This window comes from Equus przewalskii, chromosome 20, assembly GCF_037783145.1.
Source record: "Equus przewalskii isolate Varuska chromosome 20, EquPr2, whole genome shotgun sequence".
Lineage (NCBI taxonomy): Eukaryota > Metazoa > Chordata > Mammalia > Perissodactyla > Equidae > Equus > Equus przewalskii.
The window spans coordinates 18,434,898-18,458,306 of NC_091850.1; the positions used below are offsets into that span (position 1 = coordinate 18,434,898).

General features: G+C 39.2%; 1 long non-coding RNA gene across 1 annotated transcript in view; it reads left to right on the forward strand.

Moving 5' to 3' along the window:
• Positions 1 to 548: 548 nt before the first annotated feature.
• The window catches only part of LOC139077816 (uncharacterized), a 34,058-nt gene continuing 11,197 nt past the window's right edge, over positions 549 to 23,409 (forward strand). The window contains exons 1-2 of the long non-coding RNA XR_011530336.1: positions 549 to 800; positions 16,525 to 16,693. This is a non-coding gene — a long non-coding RNA (uncharacterized lncRNA). The remainder of the gene's footprint in view (positions 801 to 16,524; positions 16,694 to 23,409) is intronic.

Genomic DNA, 23,409 nt, shown 5'->3' on the forward strand with positions numbered 1-23,409 from the left:
TATTTTGGGTTTCCATTTCCAGAAGTCATCTAAGATATGTGGCACATAGTCACTTAAACTAGCCATATCAGCATATTCAAGTTTAACATAATTAAATCATTAAAATAAACCTTAGTAAAGAATTCAAATTATGCCTCAGGATAGGAATGTTATGTTGGATTAATAGAAACTTCTAAATAGTTTACTGTATTTTAGGTCACATTGACAATGCAAATAATGCATATATTTGGATAGCCAGTCCTGGTGGTCTAGTGGTTAAGATTCAGGCGCTTTCACTGCCATGGCCAGGGTTCTTTTATGGGTCAGAGGGAACCATACTACCCATCTGTGGGTTTTTACTGGTATTTCAAATACCAGCAGAATCACCCATGATGGACAGGTTTCAGTGCAGCTTCCAGACTGAGACAGACTAAGAAGAAGGACCTGGCCACTCACCTATCTGAAAAAAATGGCCATGAAAACCCCATGAATAGCAGTGGAGCATTGTTTGTTGTAGTGCCGGAAGGTGAGAGGATGGCGCAAAAAGACCGGGCAGGGTTCTGCTCTTCTGTACACAGGGTCACTAGGAGTCTGAATCGACTCCAGGGCACTAACGACAACAAAAGTATATTTGGATATGACTGAAAGTGTCAGTGTGTGACCTTTAGCACTTTTAACCCTGATTCCATTTACACTGTCTACTGCACGGAAAGTGTGAGGAGAGCAAATCGTTATTTGCTGTTCTGTTTCCTGACTTTATCGTTGAAACAATATGTCAATCAAAGTAAGAGGTACCTTCTTAGATTATTCATCGACTGAAGGTGAGTTGGTATGCTGTAGTTACTCTTGTATATTTTGTTTTCTGTTACCGCATTCTAGCTTTCCATAGAGTAGCAGTGGTTTGAACATTTAATAATTAGTTCTTTTCTAAGTGCTTCCTGTTTAGTATTGCAATCAATAGTTGATACAATTGCTGTTTGATTGTCTGTGTTGTCATCTGCATTTTTTTATTTGACATGAGTCTTGTCTCATTTCTGATATCTAATTTGCCCAAAAAGTGAAATATTATGTTTATCATAGGTCCAAATTTCACAAGCCAATTAGACATGACTTTAGACATCCTATTGTATCCTCTATAGATTTTTTATTTAGTAATCTTTCCTTATAGGGGAATTCATTCCAAATTCATTTTGCATTCTTTTTGCCTTTGCACTTTGTCAAAACTGAGATGGACTTATAAGTTTGGATCTATTTCTGGGTTCTCTGGTCTGTTCCATTGGTTTATATTTGATCCTATGCCAGTATCACATTATCTTTATTACTGTGACTTTATAGTAAGTAATAAAGTAAAGTACTGTAATTTCTCCAGCTTTGTTTATTTTCAAGGTTGCTTTGGATATTATAGTTGCATTTCCATATGAATTTTAGAATCTACTTTTTGAATTCTACAAAAAAAGTTTGATGGGATTATGAATGGGGTAGATAAATTTGAAGAGAATTGAAATTTTAACAATACTGAGTCTTCAAAACCATGAACATGGTATATCTTTCCATTTACTTAGGTTCTCTTTAATTTTTCTCAACTATAGTTTGTAGGTCCATTTTGTATTTTGCCTGCCATTGAAAAACATGCTGAAATAGGATAATAAATGCAGTTTTCAATTCTTTATCTCAAAGGAACTCAATGGGTTATAAAGATTTCCTGGTGCAGGCTTATACTTGTCTTCATACTTCCTAAGGCTGATTGTCTATAGTCAGTCAAAAAGAATGTATTGAGCACAATTTCCAGGAGGGGTGTGCTAACTCATCAAAATCTCTTACACATATTTTTTTGGTGTTTCTCTTAGACTGCAGTCACTCTTTGAAATGAATAATTTCTGTCACCATAAGATTTACACTCAGTAAGTGTTAAAAATAATTTGTTAGTGTTTTGTGGAATATAGTTTCTTCATTTTATTGTGAATAGATTCCTACTCAAAACAATCCATCATCATGCCTAAGTTTTGAGAAGTGGGAATATGCAGTTCCCCTTGTGCCAACATTTGGGTGGCAGTTACTTTCTGCCCTTATTCTTTATTGGAGAGTTATGGCATCTTTTCATTTGTCGTTGCTCTCCCTGATTCATTCATCCTCCCCATAATTTCCTTTCTTCTTATATTTCAGTTTCCATCCGCTAGAAAGATTAGTACCATAACGTAAAATTGTACCTTTTGAAGCATGTATTGGCTTATTTTTTTTCATGTAAATGCTACATTCAAAAGTAAACGATACTTTGTATTGTTTATCCAACAGTACTATTAAATATTTAACAATGGGTTGAGGTCAAATGGTGATGACACAACATGTGGAAATACAGGACAGATGATGCATTAAGTGTTGAAATAAATTATTTCAACACATGGCGAGCTTGTTATTCTTTGGACTAGAATAACAGTATATATATTATGAAGACTGGTAGATGAATGACTTAGAGGCAGTCTTGGTCAATGTGTGCTTAATTTCCAATAGTCACTCTTTAGCAATATAAAATTGTTAGTATATATAGGAGGCTCATGGATTTGGTTTTCCAATATATTAGATAAATGATTCTTCTGAACTGGTCTCAGTGTGATTTCCTTGCAGGAAGGATATAAAAATCATCAACAGGAACAATGTGTTAATGGCTCACATGTTGGGCAGATGGAAACATAGTGTAGAAGAACCATTTAGTTGAGATCATTTTGACCCCAAGACTTCTAATCTTTGCTTTAGCAGAAAACATTGCTTTGGCCAGCCAGATGACACAGCCATCACACTGTAAACATTTTCATTTTTGCCAGAGCACCAGATTTGCTGAAGAAACCTTTAGGCAATGATTCCTAACTTTTTCTTATTCACAGTCCCTCTGAGAAGCTATTGAAAAATATGAGCCACCTTCCCAGAATAGTGAACAATCACATACACACCTATACAAAATTTTGCATTCATTTTTAAGGAGCTCATGAACATTTTGAAATCCATGCAGGGATCCTCTATGGTTCTGTAGACCCCAGATTAAGACCCCTGATTTGAAAACTCCAGCTGTTAGATGAGCTGGTTGTTCTGCCAGTACACACCAATCAGTCTACTTGGTTTTCAAGAAGCCTTCAGACCCGAGTCAGGGTGTCCTCCTTGGAATAACTCCATATATTAGAGTATCTTACAAAATTAATCAGTGTCATAATTACAGCAATTGTCTTGAGAGAATTCAGAAGAAACACATACACACACACACACACACACACACATCCCAACATGCATCCATCTATTATTTTGTTTTTTAATAGTAGCTACCATGTATTGGAGTACCTGTTTCCTGCCAGGCACATGAAATGTATCATCTCCATTTTATTATCTGCCTTTCCAGATAGGTATTATTATCACTGTTTCCTAGATCCCACTACAAAACATAGGACAAAACTGAGCTAGGAAAAATTTATAGCCCAGCATTTAGGAAGGGGTCGTACTTTAGGCTTTTCAAGGAGTAATGAGCAAAAGAAACAGCTCTGTAATTACTACTGTATTCTAAATAACTTAACATACTTTTACTTATTTATTTGTTGGTTTTTTGCTGGGTAAGTTTAGCCCTGAGCTAACATCTGTGCCAATCTTCCTCCACTTTATATGTGGGTCACCACCACAGGATGGCTGACGAGTAGTGTAAGTCCATGCCAGGGTCCCAACCCATGAACTGGAGCTGCTGAAACGAAGCATGCCAAACTTAACCACCATGCCATGGGGCTGACCCTTAAAATACTTTTATAGATAATGTTTTTCTTTTTTTTCTTAAGATTTGCACCTGAGCTAACTGTTGCCAATCTTCTTTTTTTTTTTTCCCTCCCCAAATCCCCCCAGCACATAGTTGAGTATTTTTAGTTGTGGGTCCTCCTAATTGTGGCATGTGGGACGCTGCCTCAATGTGGCTTGATGAGTGGTGCCATGTCTGTGCCCAGGATCCAAACTGGTGAAACCCTGGGCCATGGAAGCGGAGTGTGCGAACTTAACCACTCGGCCACAGGGCTGGCCTCTAATGTTTTCCTAATACTCATAAAATCTTCAGTTAAGGCACACAAAATATGCTAGCACAAATAGCCCATAGTCTTTCTGTGGCATAGTTTTCAACATAATTTCAACAAATGTTTATTAAACATCTTATTATATTCTCCAGACTCTGATGGGGATGGAGAAGCAAACAAGGCAAATCTAGTTGCAGCTTTCTTGGAACTTTTGGGATAACAGAGAAGGCAGGTATTAAATAAGTATGTACAATAAATTGTGATGAGGATGGCCGGGGAAGGTCTTCCTAATAAAGTGACGTTTATCTCAGACCTTACGTTTGAGGAGGAGTTAGCTGGCAGGAGGTGGTGCTTGGGAGAGATGGTGGAAGATTATTCATGAAGCCCAGTGGGCAAGAGAGGAATCATATGAGGAACCAAAAGAAGTTTGGTAATGATCAAAGCACATATGTTGAGAGAAAGAGTGGAAATTGAGATGAGAGAAGCTGATGGTGCAGATTATATAAGTTCTTGTAAAAACCTTGGGTTCACTGGTATTCCAGAGGAAATCCATGGGAATATTCTACGTAGGGGGTGTCATGAGCCATTTTTCACTTAGAAATGCTCTCTCAGCTTGAACTGTGGAGATAGATTTGGAAGGTACTAGCACAGTTGAAAGGCCAACTTTTGGAATGCCATGCCAGTATCAAAACTATATCGGGGGTGACAATTGGGCTGAAGAGAAGGATAGGTTCAAGAGATGATTAAGAGGTAGAATTGATAAGTTCTGTTGATTGATTGGATGTGGGGGATGAGGGAAAGGGAGGAAACAAGGATAACCCCTGGGTTTTTGGTATGAATGAGTGAGTGGTGGTATCGTTTCTTGAGATAGATAGTAATGAAGGAGGGGCAGGTTTCTGTTTGGAACTTCTGTTTAAGGAGTCTGTGGGATTCAAGAAATTTTGAATGTCCTGGGGCCGGCCCCGTGGCTGAGTGGTTAAGTTCGCACACTCCGCTTCGACGGCCCAGCGTTTCGCTGATTCAGATCCTGGGTGCTGACATGGCACCGCTCGTCAGGCCATGCTGAGGCAGCATCCCACATGCCACAACTAGAAGACCCACAACTAAAATATACAACTGTGTACTGGGGGGCTTTGGGGAGAAAAAGGAAAAATAAAATCTTAAAAAAAAAAGGAAATTTTGAATGTCCTAAATTACCAGCGTCATCTTAATGAATAAATCTTTTATGGGTAACAAAAGTCAATCTTCCTTTCTGACCTTGGACACAGCCAGATCTACCTAGGTATGACCAATTACAATCAAGAATACTGAGCACTTTGGGAGGAACTAACCAAACAAATGAATGAGAATGAGTGTTTTTTTTCATAAACCAATACCCAAGAAAATACACATTCCTCTTCGTACTTTCCGAGCACTAACTTTAAAGAGTAGCAGCATCTCAAGATACAAAACTTCCGTGAGGAAAGGGTGAAAGGGCCCCAAGCACTCTCTCAGGATATACAATGATGTGAGACTATTTGTCTTGTGTAAACTCCAGTCTCTAGAATGTGTTGCCATCTGGGATCCACTTCTTGGAGTGGTGATAGAGAGGACGGAAGATGAGAAATCCATCTCCAGCTGCCTCTGACATTATTCATACATTAAACAATATTTATTGTGTGTACAAATTAATTGAGTACAATCGAGTACCAATTGATAGTGAAACCATTAGATGAATGATTGGTGAGGAATTAATTGACGTTAATATGGCTCCAAAGAAACCAAATGACTTCCTAGTTTAGGGGGGAAACCACAGCATAATGGAGGGACCCTTCACTCAAATCCAGTGGTAAATCTTTGTATTGCTTTGGTGGGGCAACCAGCTATTGGTGTGTCCTGATGTAATGGAATGCATCCATGATGAATTCTAGCCAAAAATGTGTCAATTGAATCTAATCAAGATGTTAGCACTAACTTTCTCATTTATAGGAAATTCAGGAAGTAGAAGAAATACACCACAGGGAAACAATCAGGCAAATCCAGACGGTGAGTCATTCCGCAGAACGACTGACCTGATCTCATCAGTAATGGGAGCCTATGGATAAATACTTCCCCTTTCTTCCCCAAGATAGATGGTCCTGAGAAAAATTTTAGGATATTTTGTGGGATTGAGGAACCAGTCATGGTAAAGGTGGCCAGGTCAATAAGGCATCTTTGTACTGGCTCTCCTTTCCTTCTTCTCTCCCCTAGCCCTCACTGTTGACCCCTGAATCACACTCTCCAATAGAGAGCTTGGACTTAAGCCTCCTTTCAGGTTTTGCTTTCTGGGGGACCCACACTAAGATGGAGAGGAAGTGAAGTGCTGCTAACAGGTTTAAGAAACCAATGAGCCCGTTAGTTTATTTAGTATTTTCTATACAACATAGATTTTCGGCCCAGTTAGGACAAAGATTACACATAAATACTTCCTAAGATTATGGGACAGGAATGACAAATAGGTGAATTTGAGTTAATGAGAGCAGAAAAGGATTCTAAAGCTATAATCAATTAGCAAATCTATTTTAGGCACCATATTGAGGTATGTCATCAACCATGTTTGTCATCCTTAGACTAAAAGATGAAGGTGATTAAGGGAAAGATGGGAGGTAATTATGTACACTAATAGAACAACAACAACAAAAAAGGCCATTGTTTTCCGGTGACTTAGATAGAGTCATTTTTATGAGCCCTACATGGTACTCACAGGTATTTCTCCCACAGTCTCTTTGACTTCATCATCTAGGATTCTCCTTCAGTTCTCTACAACTTCACTGGTCTCCAAATGCGTGCCCATCTCACAAACTTTGCATCTGTGGCTCCTTCTACGTGCATGTCTTGCTCCCTCACTTCCTTCATGTCTCTGCTCAAATATTAGTGAGGAGATATATAATTTATATAAAATATAATTTATATAAAATATATAATTTATAATAAGATATATGTTAAATATATATGTATTTATAAGTGAGGCTATTGATTACTTTGAAAGCTCGTTTATGCTGAAAAGGCAGAATAAATGTTTGATTTCCCCCTTACATGTTTTCAAAGTAAGGTGTTGGTTGAATGGCTATTTCAAGTGATTCTGACAAATAAGTTTCTGTGTTTTGCTTTTTTTCTTGCTCAAAGACTGATTCTCAAAGAATACGATTATGGACTCATGATTATTCATTGATTCAGTAATTTTCCATCAGTTTCAATCATTGTTCCGTAATAGCAGAAATCATCATAATTTTGTCCTATGGAAGTCCCTTCAAGGTAGCCTTTCCTTGTCACACAATCCTATTAATTTTGGAAAGTTTGATTGCTTCCTGGCATAAATTGCACTAGGCTGACTTTATATATTTGCTGCCCAGGCGTGGAATCAGCCGTTCTCTAAGAAGTCTTGTTTTGTTTTTTTTTAAATTGGGGAATGGTATTAAAGATCAAAATCTGGGTGCTAGGAGTGCTCATTGCTACTGCAGTGTGATTAGAAAATCTCTAGGAGATTTTAATGGACAGAGATAGAAATTTATGATAGAAAACAATCATAAATTAAAAATAATTTTATATTGATATTTCCAATTCAGTTTTTTTTTTTTTTGAGGAAGATTAGCCCTGAGCTAACATCTGCTGCCAACCCTCCTCTTTTTGCTGAGGAAGACAGGCCCTGAGCTAGCATCCGTGCCCATCTTCCTCTACTTTCTGTGTGAGACGCCTACCACAGCATGGCGAACCCCGGGCTGCCAAAGCAGAACATGTGCACTTAACCGCTGTGCCACCGGGCTGGCCCCTCCAATTCAGTTTTTTAAAAATAATAGCTTTACTGAGGTATAATTCACATATCATAAAATTTACTCTTTTAAATTGTACAATTTAGTGGTTTGTAGTATATTTACAGAGTTGTGTAAACATCACCATCGTCTAATTCCAGAACATTTTTATTACTCTGAAAAGAAACCCTGTACCATTAGCAGTCACCTCATTCCTCCTTTCCTTATGGGAACCACTAATCTATTTACTGTCTCTATGGATTTGCCTAGCCTGGACATTATATATAAATAGAATCGTATAATATATAGCTTTTGTATATGGATTCTTTCACTTAGCATAATGTTTTCAAGGTTCGTCTATACTGTTGCATGTATTGGTACTTAATTTTTTTTTATGGTTGAGTAAAATAATATGTCATTGTATGGATATACCACATTTTGCTTATCTATTCATCAGTTGATGGACATTTGGGTTGTTTCCACTTTTTAGCTGTTATGAATAACATTGCTATGAACATACTCATGCAAGTTTTTGTGTGACATATGTTTTTATCTATCTTGAGTATATATACCTAAGAGTGGAGTTACTGGATCATATGATAACTCTATGTTTAACTTTTTGAGATGCTATCAAACTGTTTTCCAAACAATATTTTGGAAATTGTTCATATAATTTTATATCCATCAGCAAGGTGTGAGTGTTTGAATTTCTCCACATTTTCATCAGCACTTGTTATTAACTGTCTTTTTGATTATAATCATCTAAATAGGTGTGAAGTGGTGTCTCATAGTCTTTTGTTTTTCTTTTCGATTTTCAAAAGTATTAAATTCTACTGAAGCTAAAGTCATATAAAGAGATTTTGCAATGAGGAAACAAATGACAGCAATCTGTAAATTTCAGAGTAAAGAAATTCAAATGCACAACGGTGAGCTTTGTTACTGGTGGATCGATTGAGGAAAGTGGGTTACAGAACCTGCAGCACAACATAAATAATCCATTTTGGAAGGAAACACATTTCCCAGGTAGAGTGAAAAACCATGAGATTACAAGAAGGCAGCCCTCCCATTAACACAGAAAGATCCAAGTCTTGCAACTAAAGCACTTGGGGAGGGGATGGGGGATAGGGAGACTTCCAAAGCTGAGGGTTATTTGGTTTTGTGTCTAGGGTATAAGTCCTTGTGTCCTACTGTCCCCACTTTGTGGCTTTGATTTACATTTTGTTTTCTTTTCTTCTTCTTTTTTTTTTTTTTTTTTGAGGAAGATTAGCCCTGAGCTAACATCTGCTGCCAATCCTCCTCTTTTTGCTGAGGAAGATTGGCCCTGAGCTAATATCTGTGCCCATCTTCCTCTATCTTATATGTGGGACGCCTACCACAGCATGGCTTGATAAGTGGTGCATAGGTCCACACCTGGGATCTGAACTGGTGAACTTTGGGCTGCTGACACAGAATGCACAAACTTAACTGCTATGCCACCAAGCCGGCCCCTGCATTTTCTAATTCAGTTTTAACATTACATCATTTTAATTTAATTTTTTATTTTGTAATTTTTAACTTAAATTTTTATTTTATAATTTTCATGGTGCCATGAAAATCTTGATTCCTTATATCATTAATAAATCTCTTATCTTCCTTTTTGTATGTTTTAAGAATACAATTTCAAAAGCTTGCTCTTTTATGTTACAAAAGATTTTAAAACCTTAAAAAAAAAATTTTCTCTTAGAGTTTGTTCTTCAGATTATGGTCTCCTTTGTGGAAAGAAAGTTCTTTTTCACCAGGCTAGATTTGGAAAAGAGAAGAGAGAATTTACTGAAGCTGAAACATAGGGAAAGGCTAATGGTATATCTCGGTAACTTTAAGCAAAACACAAAAACTTTTTGAGTTGAGTACAAAAGTAATATGTCTTATTGCAGGACATTTGGAAAATACAGTAAAAGGAGAAAATTGAAATCATGTGTTTCCTTACCACCCAGAGATAAAGATTATTAATGCTTTGCTAGTGTATATGCATCTAGATTTTTTTCTATGTATAAAAGCAATGATTCAAAGGATCACCAATTCCAGTCCAACTGGGCAGGCAGAACCTCACCAACAAAAGATCTAGGTACTCTGGAAATACTTCTCACTTTTCAGGATTCCTGCTGACATGCAGGGTCTGGCTCTGGGAAGGAAGGCTGGTAGGGAGTGGAGAGGGTTCAGGGTTCTAAGTCTGAAGATTAAGTTTCAAGCAGTGTCCAGATCTGTTTGTCAATGATGAAGATATAGGGGACAGGATGGAGGCTTCTGGGTCTGGGGAAACTGACCTGTTGCCAAGATCTGTAAGAATGGTAGGGTTGTGGCTGCTACTTGCCTCTTTTTCCTGTTAGGACTATCTCAGGAAAGGCAATAGACTTGGTCTCTGTAGATGGAACTCGTCAGAGGCTCCAACCTTGGGTTCTGAGGAAGAGAAAGGCAGGCAACTAAAACAAGGACTAACATTGTGCAGGTTGAAAAAGAATCTTATTTCTAATTATGTTACACATTTTCTGAAAAAACAAAATCTTTAAAAACGTTTTCAACACGATGACTTTTTTTTTTCCGCTCAAGCTACTAGTGGGCTTAGTTGAATGTTTCAAAAAGTACCATAGAGATGTACTCACAGAGTATGTTAATAACTATTTTTAATGGAAGAAACAGAAAATTGCATTGTGTTATGGGAAGCAATTAGAGATATTCGAGGAATGTGTATTCTCGTTGCTCTTACAGTGGCTAAACAGCTTTTAGCTTTCAGCTATAGTGTTTCCCCCACCCGGAAAATTCTAATAAGATGCAAGCTATCCATCAGTAGAGTGCTTGGTCCAGTTGTGGGTGTTCAATAAATATTAAACACCAACAACAATCATTGAAGTTTCCTATGTTATGTCTGTTCCAGAAAGGACTTCTTCAGTGGAGCTATGGATTAAGGATAGCCTGGGGCTGCAAGAAAGAGAGACAGAGAAACTTTGCCCAAAGCCCAAGCCCACACACCAGTGTGTCAGAACAAAAAGATCAGTATATGTCAGTAACTCCTGCAGCCCTCCTGGCACACTGAGCTGCCTTTTCTTGCTATTGGCCCCTTATGAATAAGGAGTTGAGTCAGCCTGTGATAAGGCAACTGAGAAGTGCTGGCATTTGGAAAGGGATAACCTGCGAATATGGTCTTGGGTTTTACTTACATATTTACATCTCCCCAGGTCTAGCTGCAACTTGAGAAGAAGTTGGAAATAAGGAGATAAGTATTCTTTGGCCCAAATGAAGGGCAGAAGTCAGTCTCCCTTCTGATCTGCAGTCTGGATCTCGTATCTGCGAGTTGAATCTCTATTGCATGAGGGACAAGCGCAGATTGTGCAACAGAGGGTCCCTGTGTGCATCTGACAGGAGAAGTTTGTTCCGAGTGTCATAGTGTTGTTTTCATCTTGATAGGCTAGTACAGTCTGGGCGAAATGGTGGGGGGAGGGTGCCGGGTAAAGGAGAAATGCTCAGGTAGCTGAACAATGAAAGCTTGCACGCTACATGGACAGAAATGAAAGGGAGCACACAGGTGGCTCAGTGAAACCACGGGTTAGCTGGGGCAACTGAGAAAGTGGAGTGGGGATTTCAGGAAGACTAACATTTGTGAAGGCTGCAAATAATCAAGGGAATCAGAAATATGTACTGGAAAAGTGATGGGAAATACAGTAATATGTCCATTAACCGCAGCACCATCACCATCAATCATCTTTAGTCTATGATGAGAATTCAAAACTCCAGAGAGACCTCCCTTGGCCTGTGTCTACACTTCATGTTGAAGTATTTATTTTTGTGCTTAGTATTAGGAGATGCTGCCGCTGATGACATTACTATTCATGTGTGTGAGTAGGGCTCAAAGCTGCCTGATTAATGATGCACAGTCCAATCTCGTCTAAGTACACGTGTAGACAGGCCGTCTGTCACCATTGATGGCATTCCCCCTTCACTTCTGGGGCTGCATGAAATCTTAGTTAACAAGAAGCTCCTCCAGGTTGCAAGTATACAGCATCAATTGTTGACTGCTATGGTTTCCCAGGAGTCAGAGGCTATGTTGCATCGCTAACTGGTGAGCTTCTACACATTCTTCCCACTTCCCTTTTTTTAACCCTACTTCTAATCAAGCCCCTTTGGCTTCTGATGGGCACAGCTAGTGTGGTTTACTGCACATGTCTGGGGGTAGAGATTCAATGAGCAGAGCTTAGCTGCTGATGGAGTGACTATATTCTGGATCTTTGTTGTTGGCACTCTTGTGTTTCCACTGATGTTACTTATGGCCCATGGATGATGCTGTGGGGACTGTTGGAGGAAGCAGGTGGGGGTCCCAGTTACTGTAGTTCTTCCTTTGGAAAGATATTTACAGTGCAGAGGTTTACTTTAGTTGACTGCCTTGATATCATGTCTTGGTCCTTTTGGGGTGATGTCCACCAGAAGGGAGGTTTTTTGAAAAAGTGTCCTATTTTTTTTTTTTTGTTTTTTTGTTTTTAGGCTCCCATGCATCTCTGAACAAGTTGCCTAGGAGGTGGCATTTGCATTTAGTTCTCTCCAATAGATTTCTGGAAGTTTCCTCTGTGAGAATGGCTATACTACCTCAGGCTTTGGATTACATTTTTGCGTTGATATGATTTCATCATCTAGGACATGGAATTCCTATGGAATCACATCTATTTTCTTGTGCTTTGGGTTTGGAAGTACAGTCACTGAATATATAGACGTTCCTGAATGATTGCACCAATGTTGCATGAGATCGCTTTCTGTGCTGGCTTGATTTTTGAGAGGATGCTGGGCATAATCTGAATCTGGCTTGTAGAAGCATGGTTTTGTCTAGCACACTGCACAAATAGATGTACCCAAATTCAACTGGTGGTGGAGAGCAGATTTCATAGCTTTAGTAAAGTCTGCCACCAAATCTAACATGCTGGCTTCATCATCATTTTAGAAGTTTAGGGAAATTTTCTTGTCAAGGTACCTACTTGTTAAGAATCTGATGTAAGAGTCTGAGTTGGGTTAACAAAATACATTAAACTAATAGTATCAAAGATGTGGAAATAAAGTGGGTCAGGATTCAGTTTAAGTTCAAGAATGAAGCTCTGTTCTTTTTGAGGATTGTCTTGATGCCACAGAACTTGGCCCTTTTGCTTCAGTGAGGAAAAAGCATGTCCGTAAGACACATGTGACATTTGTTTTCTTTGCCATATTCCATATTCTGCTTCTTATCATAACTGCTCTTTTCTAAATAGGTTTATATGGCTTGGACAAAATAAAAACAAAAGAAGTGAAGCATGGACATCGGAATATTTCTATTGTTTATTAAGTAGAGTGGTTGATATAATATGATTTATGGGTATAAAAATGAGAAAAAGTATTTAATATATATGAAACATTTAGTGTACATGGAAATGAGATGTCTTATACTTTATACAATAAATTGTGATATTGGGGGATTAAGGAGAGATTTGCTTTCTTACTTTTAGGTATTATTTGAATTTTTGTAATCAATATATTAATTTTGCAAAGAAAAAAGACGTATGTTTATTGGTCAACTTTGGCTGTCTTTGAGGAAACCTCCAGCGCTCTATAAAGTGAAGCAGCATTTTTTATGGATGCTTAGGTGCCTAAGGATAAAAGATATATTCAGGCAGACTCTTGGTCAGATGAGAGAACCCTGAGTATCAGGGTTCAGCAATCCTCAGAGATAAAATTGAAGAGAATAAACACTGAGAGTTAAAGTATTTGAATACAGAATGAAGGTTGGCCATGTTCATAAATATGGGGCTATTCACTTTAGTATATAGAGCTACTGTGACTGATGCTTTTGACCCACAAGAGAACAAAAGGAGGGATAGATGGGATATCATCCCTTTGGGATTGGCTTATTAAGGTAGAGAGTGAAGACCTGACAGCAAATCACGAATCCCAAGGCAACCTAAAACCCAGTGGATGACAATGTGGTATACGTCCTTTCTAAAGGAATTTAAGACAGAAAAATACTGTATTTGGATCTGTTAGCTTCGCTAATCATGGTCATTATGTTTCCAAGAAAGCATCATTTGAAATTAACAAATCCAATTCAAAAAATAAATATAAAGATGAATAAGTGTTAGTGTTCTCTAGAAGATTATAATTTTTTTATAATCTTTATAAATAAAATGCTATGGGAAGATGGAGGAATCAGTAATTAATTTTTCTGAAGACATCAGAGAAGTGGTCATAATATACACAAAAGACTTCAAAAGATGAGAATTATTTTGTTATGAGAAGAATGGGTTGATGAATATTCCAGGTAAAAGCACAAGAAATAGCACAAATATATGAAGAGTATAGGTTTATGGGGCAGGTGGCTGATGAGTCTGGGAAGATTCCATTGTTCAGGTCCTGGAATGACATATTAAGACATTTAGACTTGATCCTATGGACAATGTAAAGTCATTAAAGGTCATAAGACATGAACATATCTATAATTGTTACTATGATATACACACAAAAATTATAATTCAGAAATCACAGCAGTTCTCACGTGCGCGGCACAGTTGCGAAACACCTTCCGCCAGAGCGGAAGTTTCCTCGGGGCAACTGAGAAGGGCGCTAAGATAGAGTTTCCAGACTAGTGAATCTGGGGTCAGACCCCATAAAGCATGATCACCATCTGTCCAGACTGTGGCAAAAGTATCGAAGCAGCGTTCAAATTCTGCCTCTCCTGTGAAAAACCTTTGCCTACAGAGGAGCATGAGGGGTCCCCGACCTTTGTCAGAGCGCTTGTGTCATCCTTCCGAGAGGAGAGTGAAGTGGTCCACGCTGTCACCTCTCTCTCACCATCCCTCCTCTCAGTGACAGTCCTGGGTCTGAGGATACGTTGAGTCCCAGTGAGAGACCCACAGGGTCCTGCAGCAGACCTCCAACCCCTACAAGCAGCCCACAGACGACCAGGAGAAGCCCTTACACACTTAAGGGGAGCCAAGTGACCACCCGCCTCGAGGCTTTGCCCACAGAGATGGTGTTGACGGGAAAGAGAGGGCAGCACTGAAGCTGGGATGCCTCCAGATCAGGGATGACCAGGGCATTCTTTAGGAAGGTGAGCAGGCGCTGGGCTGGGCTGGGCTATCCCGGGGCCAGGGCAAGGGGAGGGTGACTCCTTTCTGAGAATGGGAATGGAAGCCACAACTCAGCTGCAAACCTGTCTCTAGGCCCTTTCTCTTAGATTTGGCACTGCAAAGGTGCCCACCTATAAAGGCTGGACAGGTAGAGTAAATGAGTGCAAGAGGCTGGAAGCAAGGTGATTGGGAGTGGAGGAGACTGTGGCCAACTGGAGAGCATGTGCCCTGTGTAAATAGGGCAGTCTTCTTCAGCTCCACGTACACTTGTCACGTGGGAGTGCAGGCCCAGTGAGGCGGAATGATAAGGACGATGATAATTGTCGTAGCTACCCAGCCGAGATAGGATGGACACCCCTCCCCAACCTAAAATTGGTTTGGATTTTGAGACTGATAAAGTCACATACATATACCAAGAGGATATGAAAGGTTTATTGGTTGCAAATTTGAGATCTCTGGGCAAAGCAGGTCTGAAATGCCTTGAGAGAGCAGGAGAAGGAGCCTAGCCTGGGTTTTTAATCGTAGTTAAGGGGTGGGGCTGGGGTGAGGGTTCCTGCACATGGGCCAGGGCTTCATGTGATTTGAATTTCATGCTCAACAAAGGAGAGGAACACCCAGGTTTTTTTTATCAGTTTGCCCAGATGTGGGTGGGAGGGAAGCAGGAGGGCCAGACTCAAAAGCTGTCAGTAGCCAAACATCAAAAAATGAAGTTAGACACTTTATTACAGTGAAGAAAATAATAACTGTGCTGGAAGTATTAGTATTTTTTTTTTTAAAGATTTTATTTTTTTCCCCAAAGCCCCCCCCCCCAGTACATACTTGTATATTCTTCGTTGTGGGTCCTTCTAGTTGTGGCATGTGGGATGCCACCTCAGCGTGGTTTGATGAGCAGTGCCATGTCCTCGTCCAGGATTCGAACCAATGAAACACTGGGCTGTCTGCAGCGGAGCGCGAACTTAACCACTCAGCCACGGGGCCAGTCCCAGTACTGTATATTTTGTGCTTTATATTTTGAAATCGAGTAGTCTGATACCTCCAGATTTGTTGTTCTTTCTCCAAATTGTTTGGGCTATTTGTGGTTCCATATGAATTGTAGAGTTGTTTTTCTCTTTCTGTAAAAAATGCCATTGGGATTTTGATAGAGATTGCATTGAATTTGTAGATCAATGTAAAATGTAGACATTTTAATGATATTAAGTCCACGTATTATTCTAAATGCTTTACCTATATAGTAACATTGCAATTTTTTCTAATTCTAATTTTTACTTTTTAAATAAACTGTTTATTTTAGAATAGATTTAGATTTACAGAAAAGTTATGAAGATGTAGAGAAAGTTCCATATACCCTACACTCAATTTCCACTATTATTGACATCTTACGTCAGTATTGTACATTTGTCATAGTTAATGAATCAATATTGATTCATTACTATTAACAAAAGTCTAATTCATTTGAATTTCCTTAGTTTTCACCTAATTTCTTTTTTCTATTCTCAGATCTATCCAGGATACCATATTACCTTTAGTCATCCTATTTCCGTAGGCTCCTCTTGGCTGTGACAGTTTATAGGAGTGTTCTTAATCATCATAATAATTCCACGTGGTTGGACTCATCATTTTTCTTTACAGATGAGAAAACTGAGGCCAAGGTCATACAGAAATGGGAGCCACCTCTGGAAATCCAGGCCAGAGCCCCCACTTTCAACCACTGCCCTGCACTGCACTGCTGCTGATATATTAGGTACTCAATAAAAGATAAATGAATGCACAACTGGACCATGATATAAGGCAGTATGTGGTAAGTGCTTTAGAGCCCCCAAAGGTAAAAGTTATTTCTGGCTTGTAGGAGCTTAGTGAAATTTGTAGAAGATTTCAACAATGAAATGAAGTTTGAACTAGGCCTTGAGAATTGGGAGGAGTAATTGTATAATACTTTATAGTTCTTTTCAAATATGTTCGGATCCCTGTCCCCATTCATTTTTATAACATCTCCAAGGATAGATGAATGGTTTTGCCCTGGAGCAAATGGCTTGAAGACAGAAGTTTTGGATCATGATTTAATAAACTTTCGATGTCTGAGCAAAGTCATGTTACAGAATTTCATTTTACTTCCTAGAGGACAAAACACTTTTTTTTTTTTGGTGAGGAAGACTTGCCTTGAGCTAACATCTGTGCCAGTCTTCCTCTATTTTGTATGTGGGTTGCTGCCACAGCATGGCTGACAAATGGTGTAAGTCCGTGCCTGGGATGTGAACCCATGAACCCAGACTGCCAAAGCAGAGCATGCTGAACTTTACCACTCAACCATGGGGCTGGCCCCAAAACGTTTTTTAAATATGTGTTTTAACCTATGAACATTTAATCTCAAAATTAGTTTGATCATATTCCAAAACTCTTTCCCAACCAATTGAAGATGAGGATGAGGTCAATTTTGTTTGCTTAATGCACTGTTGATTCTTTTATATGATTCTGGCACATAGAAAGTAGTGAATAAGTATTTGCTGAATGAGCAAATGAACCCTGATTCAATTTAAAATTGAAAATTTTAACTTAAAAGAAGTTAAAGGTTTCTTGGTAATACTGATGGCAAGTAGAGCCTACAGAGGGTTTCCTTTCTTAAATGAATACACTGTTAGAGTCCTGACAACTTTTAACACTTGTACATGTTCAAACTCCCTGGAGTCTGTAAAAGGAGGAACAGAGAAGTTCCAAAGAGTCTTTGTCCTTTGTTTTTTCTACCAGCTCCCTCAACCAGAACCTTAACTCTCCAAATTTGTAGGAAATAACTCTCAGAATCTTCTAGGAATATGCTCTATTAATGTTTACAACTTTTTTAAAAAGTAAGGGGTAGGTTTCAGAATATGGTTTATTTATTTGAAATGAACTCTGCTGAGAAATTATTTTAAAATAACAATCAGAAGCTTTACTTTGTATTAATTAACTATGTTCACATGGGAGCAACAATGAAGCGATTCATGATTGGTTTTACAAAGTAGTGACATGTTTTTACAAGTGCCTTCTGCTTCAGAGGACAATATGATGTGTATGTCATATATTTGAACTTTAGAGGTTTTGGGAAAATAACCAGAATTTCCAAATTTGGAACATGGTTCTTACGTCAGTGACAGGTAAGACTGAAAATGTGTCCTTTGAAATTATGGCGCCCTCCCCGCTGGCATCCCCTTTTCCCAACTAATGGGAGAGGTTTAAAAGAAAGAAAACTAGCCAATTGGAAGTAGTCTTTGGCAGATCAAATCCAACCTTGCAGGAACCTGGAAAACTGCCCTCTTGTGGAGCTTGTTGAAATTTAGGCTTACAGGCTTCCCAAAGACGTCTGTCTTAGGGTCAAAGGTGGATAAAATTTCATATTGTTTCTCAGATGTCTCTAAAGCAGTGAGGGAAATGGCAATTTAAAGTGGAAAGAGTAAAGGTCAAATGTGACCCATAGAATATGCATTTAACCTTTTATTTTTCCTTCTTTTTGATTATCAGCTCATGTTAGTAAGGTCACTGTTTTCAAGGTAATTATAAATGTGTAAAGAAGATGTTATAACACAATGAAATTAATAAAAGAAAAAGGTGTAGGCAGAGTAACTAATGCTATGAAGATTAGAGGCATGGTCATTGACTATGTAGTGACTGGTTTTGATGCTTGGTTTTCACTGTGACTGAGAAAAATGGCAACGCCTTTAAACTTAATAAATTCTGTTCTCTATATAATTATGTTCCTATGTGGGATAGCTTGGAGATATTCAGACGATTCTGTGGATCTATCCTGACAATCAAGGCAGAAATATGTATTGGCACCGTGAGAGGGAAGCTCCAAGGGTCAACCTTTTGTGTAGGAGAGTAGTTGTCTTTTAGAGTTTGATTTGAGCCTTATTTGTTTATAGGTAGAAAAATGTCAGTTGAGAGAGTACCAGAGGTGATCTTCTGCCTTGCAAATATCCTTCTCTAGCCAACATTCCACCTTTGGAGAGTCATATCTTCAGATTTACATAATTCCAGTCAAGAAGTCTTTATTAAAACCTAAGCCATTATCAATGAATACTTCAATTACCAACAAACACCTTATGCAGTGTTTCTCCATCTGCATGAAAATCACCTGGACTGACTTCGGGACCTGGCCCCAAACCAGTTTGGAAAGAATCTCTGGGTGGGGAGATGGGTAAACCAGAGTGCTTCTTACACCCAGTGAGGTTCTAGAATCCCTGAAATGATAAATTGAGATCCCTCTCAGAACAAAACTCTTTAGAATTCAGGGTAGGCACCTGAGGAGGAGGAAGGAATACGCCAAGATGAAGGAGAGAACTGGGATGGGGGTGAATGGGAGATACCAAAGCTGAACTTCCTGGTTCTGCCCCGGGCTGGTGCCTGGAAGCATCCCTATTGCTGTGGTCAGTGCCTCTGTGAGTAATCTCCCCCATCAGGAAAATGGGAGACACGTCAACCTTTTGGAAATGGCAGTGCTAGCCCACAGGAATGCATGAAAAACAAAGGATTCTCAGAGATAAACTCCCTTAAGTTAACTGAGCCCCTCGGGGTAGAGGCTTTTCATTGTGCTGGCCCCAGTGACATGTGGTGTAGATCCAGATATGTCCTGGGTCTTGTGATCACAGTCTTTCTTTTGGAAACAGTTGCTGACAATCTGTCAGTCCTTTGTGTTAGAGCTCAGCCCGTTTGAAAATGCGGGGTATCAGCTGCTGTGGCTGTAGGTCCATTTCTGTTTTCCAGCAGGTGGGTGTGTCTGTTTCTTTCCTTTCATCTCCATCCAGGCTTTCTTCTTTCAAGCACTTTCCGGTTTGTCAAGCCAAGTATGCCTGTCATGTTGGAACCCAGCCCTGGGATAGTCACCAACTTCTTTTTGTGTTGGTATCTCCCTTGACTATATTTCCACTCTTTCTTATCTTCCTAAAGCCTACCAGTCCATTCACATGGTCACCTACACATCCTATTCTCTTTGTTGTGAGCGCTCCAATAATACCAGTTACCCTTGTAGCCTCATCTCTTCTGTATTTTTGCTTCATCTAGACTTGCCTTGTGCTTTTCCTGTGGATCACCTTGGCTGTTCCTTCTTTCTTCTTCCTATTATTTTCAATATCAAGTCATACTAAGTGCTTCAATAGCTTTCCTGAACGGAAATATTAGAGTTCAGTAGAAAGAGACTGGGTTTCAGACTCAGGCTGGTATTGGAATTCTCTCTTTGCTACTTATTGGTAGCTCTGAAGACAACATTTCTGTCAGAGTTATGAAAATTTAATTAGGTGATATAGAAATATGCCAAGCACAGTACCATAACAATAGATGTTCAACACATGGTAGCTATTATTATTCATGTTGTTTTTGTATGAAAACTTTCCATACTGCTGTAGCCCACAATGCTTTTCCTTCCTTTGTGCTTGTGTAGATTTTCTTGGGTTTGGGGTCCCAAGAGAAGTGGGAGACTAGGATATACAGCCCTTAACCATGTGACTCAAGAATAACGAGCCTTGTGAGCAGAAGGAAGTGCTATGATCTACAAGCACGCTATCCCACTGCCTACTCATAGGCAGAGCTTTCTCTCAGGACCAGGCCCCTGGTGCTCTTTGCCTGGGTCTTTAAGTGGTTCCCTCTTTAAGCGGAAGCCATCCCCAGAGGAATTTGCTTGCTGGAACTCATGTGGTTTCTTCATGTTGAATTAAAGCCTTGGAATCCCAAATGGACCAAGTCAGAATGTCCTAGATAAGAGTTACCCAATGGGACCATGGAGCCACCACCATGTTATGGGTTTTTGCTATGTCCTGGCTGTGGCGCCAACACAGTTCTCCAGCCTCCTGAAAGTTATTCCCGTTGCTACTAATTTCTGCTATTCTGCGCAAGAATTCTCTAAACTGAGGAGCCTGTAGACAGTGATGTCCCTGGCTCGTTAATCCTGGAGAATCCCAGGAATGAGCTTCTGCTATCTTCTACTCTTCCTTCCTTTTTAAATTTCCAAACAACAACATGAACGTAAACATCTTATACCAAGGATTCTCTGATCGGTTTCACCCTACAAGCCACCGTCTGTCAACTGTGTTCCAACTCAGGGGTTTTCAAAGTGTTTGCACACAGGGGAGATTTTTCCATGAAATTCTGCTATGTCTTACTCTGTCTACACTCTTTCTATTAATGGTTACTGTTGAGAACCCCTAAAAGCCTTTAAGAATTTTGGGAAGGAGCACAGACTGATTAGAACTCTTTGATAGAATGAGAAAAATGGTTCTTTTTTCCCCAGCTTTACTGAGATGTTACTGACATATAACACTGTGTAAGTTTAAGGTATACAACGTGATGACTTGATACACGTATATGTTGTGAAATGATTGCCACGTTAAGGTTACTTAACACTTTCATCACCTCACATAATTACCTTTTGTGTGTGTATGTGTATGTGTGTGTGTGAGTGTTTGTGTATGTGTGTGAGAACATTTAAGATTATTCTCTTAGCAACTTTCAGGTATAGAAAACACTATTGTTAACTGTAGTCACCATGCTCTGTGTTAGATCCCCAGAACTTATTTCCCCACCTGGAAAAATGATGATACCCCAGCAACCACCATTCTTCTCTGTTTCTGTGAGTTTAGCTTTTTTAGATTCCACATATAAGTGTTATCATACAATATTTATCTTTCTCTGACTTATTTCACTTAGCATAATGCTCTCAAGGTCTGTCCATCTTCTCAAAAATGGCAAGATTTCCTTCTTTCTCACGGCTGCATGATATTCCATTGTGTGTCTATATATCACATTTTCTTTATCCATTCATTCGTAGACAGATACTTAGGTTGTTTCCATATTTTGGCTACTGTGAATAATGCTGCAATGAACTTGAGAGTGCAGATATCTCTTCAAGATCCTGATTTCATTTCCTTTGGATATATACACAGAGGTGGGATTGCTGGATCATATATGTTAGTTATCCTTTTAGTTTTTTGAGGACCTTCCATATTGTTTTCCATAGTGGCTGCACCAATTTACATTCCCACCAATAATGCACAAGGGTGCCCATTTCTCCACATCCTTACCAACACTTTTCTCTTCTCTTTTTGATGATAGCCATTCTAACAGGCATGAGATGATATCTCATTATGTTTTTTTTTTTTAAAGATTATATATTTTTTTTCCTTTTTCTCCCCAACGCCCCCCGGTACATAGTTGTGTATTCTTCGTTGTGGGTTCTTCTAGTTGTGGCATGTGGGACGCTGCCTCAGCGTGGTCTGATGAGCAGTGCCATGTCCGCGCCCAGGATTCGAACCAACGAAACACTGGGCCACCTGCAGCGGAGCGCGCGAACTTAACCACTCGGCCTCGGGGCCAGCCCCGATATCTCATTATGTTTTTGATTTGCATTTCCCTGATGATTAGTGATGTTGAATATCTTTTCACATTTTTGGCCATTTGGATGTCTTCTTTGGAAAAATGTCTATTCAGGCCCTCTGCCCACTTTTTAATTGGACTCTTTGTTTTTTTGCTATTGAGTTGTATGAGTTCCTTATCTATTTTGAATATTAACCCCTTATCAGATAGGTCATTTGCAAATATTTTCTCCTATTCCACGGGCTGCCTTTTCATTTTATCGATTGTTTCTTTTCCTGTGCAGAAGCTTTTTAGTTTGATGTGGTCCTACTTGTTGAAATAAACCCACACGTATATAGTCAACTAATATTTGACAAGGGAGCCAAGAATGCTCACTGGGGTAAGAATAGTCTCTTCAATAAATGGTGTTGGGAAAACTGGATAATACATGCAGAAGAATGAAATTGGACCCCTATTTTATACCAGTCTCAAAAATTAACTCAAAATGGATTAAAGAGTTAAACATAAGACCTGAAACCATAAAACTGGAAAAGAAACATAGGGAAAAGACTCCTTAACATTGGTCTTGGCAATGATATTTTGGATATGACACCAAAAGCACAAGCAAAAAGAACAAATATAAATAGGAAAATATTTCTTAAACTCTTAAGTTATCTGCCAGAGTAGACAATATAGGTCTTTCCTTTCTACTTCTTATCCTCCCCAAATGTTCCAGTTAAGCAGATAAAAATATATCTGAAAGGCAATCAACCAACCAACCAAACGAAAAAATCCAACATCCCCTCCAAATCCCTAAAATTGTTCAAAAACTGAAAAGCCCTCTCCCTCCCTGTCTTTTCTGCTTTCCCAGACTATTTGCCCATTCTTGGACTATGCTTCCCTTGAACTTCCGTTTCACATCCTCTTGCTCATCGTTGGCTGCTCCACCTCTGTGTTTCTGGTCACCCCCCCAAACTTTACTTCTCTTCAGGACCCTGGAAGACTTATTGTTTGTGCTTTATTTGATGCAGATCACATACTGTTTAGTACTTGTGTTTTTTTTGTTAGCAAGATTATATGCTTCTTGAGGTACAGCGGCCTATACCCTCTATAGGAGGTACTATGTTGATTTCTGAAAAAGCAGCTGCTCCATGAAAATATATTGACTGGTTATTGATTTTTGCCTTAGGTATACTTCAC